The sequence below is a fragment of the Apium graveolens genome, chromosome 9, assembly GCF_009905375.1.
Source record: "Apium graveolens cultivar Ventura chromosome 9, ASM990537v1, whole genome shotgun sequence".
Lineage (NCBI taxonomy): Eukaryota > Viridiplantae > Streptophyta > Magnoliopsida > Apiales > Apiaceae > Apium > Apium graveolens.
Window position 1 is genome coordinate 233,754,583 of NC_133655.1, and position 6,391 is coordinate 233,760,973.

Here is a 6,391-nt window from a genome sequence, read left to right on the forward strand (position 1 = left end):
CTCACTCTTGCTTTATTTCTTCATCACACAACAACAGTTAGGAGAGATGGCCAGACTCCAGCAGACCCAGCGCAAGCGCGTGGGAAGCGCCCCGCGTCTTCCCGATGATGTTGTGGCTGCTATAGCTGCAGAGGTAGATCCATTGTAGTTCAGACCATCTACTTTTGAGAATCAAATTATGTATAATTATAACTTGTGGCAGATAATGGCAATTAACTGTAAATTATCAAGTAATCATTTTGGGTTGTAATAATTTTAAATTGTGGATTCAAAGACTTGTACTTATTTCAATTTCATCTCTGAGACTATAACGGGTTGTGGTGTGTGTTAGTGTGGGGTCACAGCATGAGGTTATTTATTATTAATTAAGTGAAGTGATATTGTGAAAAGAAAGACCGTGACAACCCGGATCCCCGACCCCGGATCTGGGGGGTGTTACAGAAATGGTATCAGAGCTAAGCGTTATAAACCTCAGAGATGATGCGACGATATAATAACAAACTCACAAAGATAATAAGAACTCTTGCCAAGTTCATGGTCGGACTACTTAAAGTAGTGCTGACAGTTAAAACCCTTATGGGAACCCTTATAAGTATCATGATAGTAACTTAGCTCGTTTAATGTGTAGGCGCCTGAGATAGAGGACCCTGAGATGTTCGAGCGTGAGCATGATGAGGCATTGCTAGATGTTGAGGATCAGGAGGAGCCTGAGATGGAGGAGGATGAGGGGGACCCCCCAGAGGAGCCTGAGACGGAGGTCATTGCTGTTTCAGATGAGGAGGACCCCTCAGAGGAGTCAGAGACAGAGGTTATTGCTATTCCAGATGAGGAGGACCCGGATGAGGTCCCAGTAGCTGAGGAGCGTGTTGGATCTATGGTAGTGTATGCTGGTATCCCTTTACCCACACTTCCGGTGGTCAGACCCCCTACCCCTCCACCACTATCTTGGATTCCTGATGATGACAGCTCAGAGACCCATACTTTCGAGCCTAGGCAGACCGAGGAGGCACCCTCAGCGGCTCCGGATTCACCACCTCTTGACCCTGCCCACAGGCAGTCTTCGTTAGCTCATGGATATGTTCAGGATGTATTGAGGACCCGAGTGGCTGTTGCCGAGGGCCGACTAGATGAGGCGAGGAGGGAGTTGGATGCAGAGAGGGCGGGTAGGCGTACCCGAGCTTATGAGACCAGGGCTTCTATACCCCGATCCTTGAGGAGGGAGCTTACGGGGATAGAGCTCACGTCCCGAGCGAGACTCAGATCTCTCCAGGGGGACAGGCATGGTAGGATCTCCAGGCGGCAGGCCGAATATATCTTCCGTCGTGCGATGGAAAGGGTTTGGGAGCTGACCCGCTCCGGTGTGTGATTCGGGATTGATGATGGAATAGTCTAGTTGTCTAGTTAGCCGAGGCCTTAGTAAGAGCCAATTTTTCGGGATAGTTGACTTGTATATAGCATCCCTTTTTCTGACTAGACAGATAGACTCTTGTGTATCACTTTTGGGATAGATGACTGTAGCACTGTTGTACTTTTGACCAGATCAAACTATGTATTTCTCGCATTATGTATATATTTGTTTCCTTTCGGTTCAGTTCCATAGTGACGTGATCACTGTTTTATCATTATTATTACTGCACTTCGTATTAGAACTTTCTCAAAATAATAGGATTGCGATATACGTTCTCCCCATTATAAGAGCCGTGCAAGGCACAATGATGTATATGATTGTGACCTAACGTTGAATTTTCCCAAAAATTATTTTTATTATTATCAGAATCATGCTGCCAAGAAAGATTGGAACTAGGGCGAACCCTGGATCTGAGGACCAGGGAAGCCATAATCAGGACAATAGAAACCAAGAACACAGTGAAGAGGAAGATGAGGATTATGTGGAACAGGATGACTCCCTGTATGAAAAGGAAGAGGAAACATATGATGTTGAGGGATTTGAGATAGAGGCTGAAGAAGGAGAAACCGAGGTTGAGCAACCAGTACCAAACCCAGGCATGGATCCCGTGAGCCAGTTCATGCAACTCCTAAGGCAGAATTTGGAACGTCAACCCAACCCACCCCCTCAAGGAAGTAACAATGCTGTGGCAAACTCTTTCAGGGCTTTTAAGTCCCTTAAGCCCCCTGAGTTCCACGGATCAGCCGACCCAGTTGAGGCAAGGGCATGGTTAAAGGAAATGGAGAAATCTTTTGAGATTTTGAGTACCGAGGAGGCACAGAAGACTGTATTTGCTACCTACCTTCTGAAAGGAGAAGCTAACTACTGGTGGGAGGCCAAGAAAAACATGGAGACAGATGCTATTATAACCTGGGAGAGATTTAGTCAGTTGTTTCTGGGGAAGTATTTCCCGAGGTTTATGGAAAGCCAGATGGAGCTCAAGTTCTTGGAGCTAAAGCAGAATAACTTGTCTGTAGCAGAGTACGAGGCGAAATTTACTGAGTTATCAAGGTTTGTGCCGGAGTTTGTGAGCACCGAGGAAAAGAAAGCTAGGAGGTTTCAGCAGGGACTGAAACCGTGGATCCAGAATAGGGTGGCAATCCTTGAGCTTACGGACTATGCCACTCTGGTGCAAAAGGCAACGATTGTAGAAGTTGGAAGTGAACAGATGCAGAAGGAAAGAGAGGAGAAAGGAATAAAGAGGAAAAGTATGAGCATGGGTGGAGGTTCCGCAGGAAGGAGCTTCCCAACTAGATTTAATCGAGGAGCAGTGTCCCTACCAGGAAGGAACACTGGGTTTAAGCGGCCAATGAGTGTGAGTGTGAGCCAGGGCGGCCAGAAGTCAAGAATGTCCTATTCCAACCAGTCTCGACCCCCATTGCCAGCCTGTAACATATGTGGAAGGAATCATACTAGGGAGTGTAAAGGAAGGCCAGTAACCTGTTTTAAGTGCGGTCGGGAAGGCCACTATTCAACTAAGTGCCCGTCATCAATCCCTGCCATCGTTCCAACCACCAATTGTCATCGGTGTGGACGCCCGGGTCATTGGAAGAAGGAATGCCCAATGAACAAACCAGCAGCTTCGGGAGCAAGCAGGGCTACTTCTAATAAGCCACCTACTGCGAGGACTTTCAACATGACAGTCCAGGATGCTATGAAAGATTCAGATGTGATAGCAGGTACCCTTTCTCTAAATTCAGTCAGTGCAAATGTTTTATTTGATTCGGGAGCAACTAAATCTTTTATATCAAAGGACCTTGCGCGTAAGTTAAGACTTAAGGCTGAACCCTTGATAGAACCCTTACAAGTAGAAATAGCCAATCATGAAATTATTCCTGTTAACCAGATTCACCCCGCCTGTGAGATAGGCATAGGGGAGCAATCTTTCAATGTTGATCTGATTCCTTTTAAATTAGGGGAGTTTGATGTGATTTTGGGAATGGACTGGCTATCTAGCAACGATGCTCAGATAGACTGTAAAGGGAAGAAAGTTAAGTTAAATATCCCGGGAAGAAAGAAGTTATATTTAGAGGAAAGAGGCAGACGCAGAAATTCTTGACTATGGCCCAGGCCAAAAGGATGCTACGAAAAGGAAGTGAGGCTTACCTAGCCTATGTGGTGGACACGCAGAAGGAGGTGCCCAACTTGCAAGATATTCCAGTAGTCAACGAATTTGAAAATGTATTCCCACAAGACCTTCCGGGATTACCACCCGATAGAGTGATTGAATTCGCTATTGAGTTGGCCCCAGGGACGGCGCCAGTTTCAAAAGCACCTTACCGGTTAGCCCCGTTAGAAATGAAGGAATTAGCTATCCAATTGCAGGAACTCTTGGATAAGGGTATGATAAGACCCAGTGTGTCTCCGTGGGGAGCACCAGTTTTATTTGTTAAGAAGAAAGATGGGAGCATGAGGTTGTGCATAGACTATCGAGAGTTGAACAAGCTAACCATAAAGAACAGGTACCCATTGCCTAGAATAGACGATCTGTTCGACCAGCTAAAGGATGCTGTTTATTTTTCCAAGATTGACCTGAGAACTGGATATCACCAACTAAAGATTAAACCCGAAGATATTTCCAAGACAGCGTTCCGTACCAGGTATGGGCATTATGAGTTCTTGGTAATGTCCTTTGGATTAACCAACGCCCCAGCGGCTTTCATGGATTTAATGAATAGAGTATTTAAGAAGTACTTGGACAAGTGTGTGATAGTTTTTATCGATGATATTTTGATCTACTCAAGGACTGAGGCAGAACATGCAGAGCATTTGAGGATAGCTCTAGGAATACTCAGAGAGGAGCAGTTATATGCCAAATTCTCGAAGTGTGAATTCTGGCGGAATGAAGTACAGTTTTTAGGACATGTGATCAATAAAGAAGGAGTATTGGTCGACCCCTCCAAGATAGAGGCGGTCTCAAATTGGGAAAGGCCAACCACACCCACAGAGGTAAGGAGTTTCATAGGGTTGGCCGGCTACTATCGTAGATTTGTACAGGACTTTGCGAAGATCGCAGCCCCTTTGACACGACTTACTCGTAAGACAGAGAAGTTTGAATGGACGAAGAAATGCGAGAACAGTTTTCAGGAATTAAAGAAAAGGTTGATAACGGCTCCGGTATTGGCATTGCCGGACGGAAAAGGAGATTTTGTGATATATAGTGACGCGTCGCACAAAGGATTAGGATGTGTGCTTATGCAGCACGGTAGAGTTATTGCGTATGCGTCGAGACAATTGAAGGAATACGAGGTTAGATATCCTACTCATGACCTTGAGCTCGCGGCAATAGTATTTGCTTTAAAAATTTGGAGGCACTACTTGTATGGAGAGAAGTGCGAGATTTTCACAGACCATAAGAGCCTCAAGTACATATTTACGCAGAAAGAGCTCAACATGTGCCAGAGGAGATGGTTAGAACTAATCAAGGACTATGATTGTGAGATTCTCTATCATCCAGGGAAAGCCAATGTGGTGGCTGATGCCCTTAGTAGAAAGGAAAGACTCAGAATGATAACGACTTCGGAAGAGTTGATAAGGGATTTTGAGAGAATGGAAATAGAAGTAAAGGTAACCGGAACCGGAACTGAAAAGCTTTTTGAGATCTCAATGCAGCCAGAGTTATTGGAAAAGATCAGATTGTGTCAGGAGAAAATAATGAATGAAGGCAGAGAGTCGATGACTGGAGAGGAGATCCATACTGAAAAAGATGATAAGGGGATAATGAGGTACTCCTACCGAATTTGGGTTCCGAATGTTCAAGAACTTAAAGATGAGATTTTGGATGAAAGCCATAGTTCAAGGTATTCCATTCACCCAGGAAGTACCAAGATGTATAGGGATTTGAAGGAATATTATTGGTGGCCCAACATGAAGAGGGACGTAGCAGAATGGGTAAACAAGTGTTTGACTTGCCAAAGAGTAAAGGCAGAGCACCAGAGACCCAGTGAACTTTTGCGACCCCTGGAGATTCCCGAATGGAAATGGGAACAGATAGCAATGGATTTTGTTGTAGGCTTGCCAAGGACGAAAGCCAATCACGACGCCATTTGGGTAATTATAGACCGACTGACAAAGTCAGCTCATTTCATTCCTATCAATGAGAGATACACAGTCGATAGACTGGTGGACATTTACCTTAAGGAAATAGTGACACGACATGGAGTCCCAGCGTCCATTGTCTCAGACCGAGACCCTAGGTTCAACTCCAGATTTTGGAGGAGCTTTCAGGAGTGTGCGGGGACTAAGTTAAATATGAGTACCGCGTACCATCCCCAAACGGATGGACAGAGTGAAAGGACCATCCAGACACTAGAGGATATGTTGAGAGTCTGTGCAATAGACCTTAAAGGAAGTTGGGATGATCACTTGCCGTTGATCGAGTTTTCTTATAACAATAGCTTTCATGCTAGCATCGGAATGCCGCCTTATGAGGCCCTGTACGGAAGAAGGTGTCGATCTCCCTTATACTGGGATGAAGTAGGAGAGCGGAAGATGCTCGGACCCGAAGTGGTCCAAAGGACCAAAGATATAGTGGATCTTATCAGAGGGCGACTTGTAGCAGCCCAAGACAGACAAAAGAAATATGCAGACCTAGCCCGAAAGGACAAGGAATATGAAGTAGGGGACTTAGTACTGTTGAAAGTATCCCCTTGGAAGGGATTAATGAGGTTCGGAAAGAAAGGAAAACTAAGCCCAAGATACATTGGACCTTTTGAGATATTAAGACGGATTGGAAAGTTAGCTTACGAGCTAGCCCTACCCCCTAATTTGCAACAAGTTCATAATGTGTTCCATGTGTCAATGCTAAGGAGGTATCATCGGGATGCCAGGCACATAGTGGAGTATGAGCAGGTGGATATGCAGCCAGATCTAACTTACGTGGAGAAGCCAGTAAGGATTATGGATAAGAAGGAGCAGGTGCTTCGGAACAAAGTGATCAAGCTA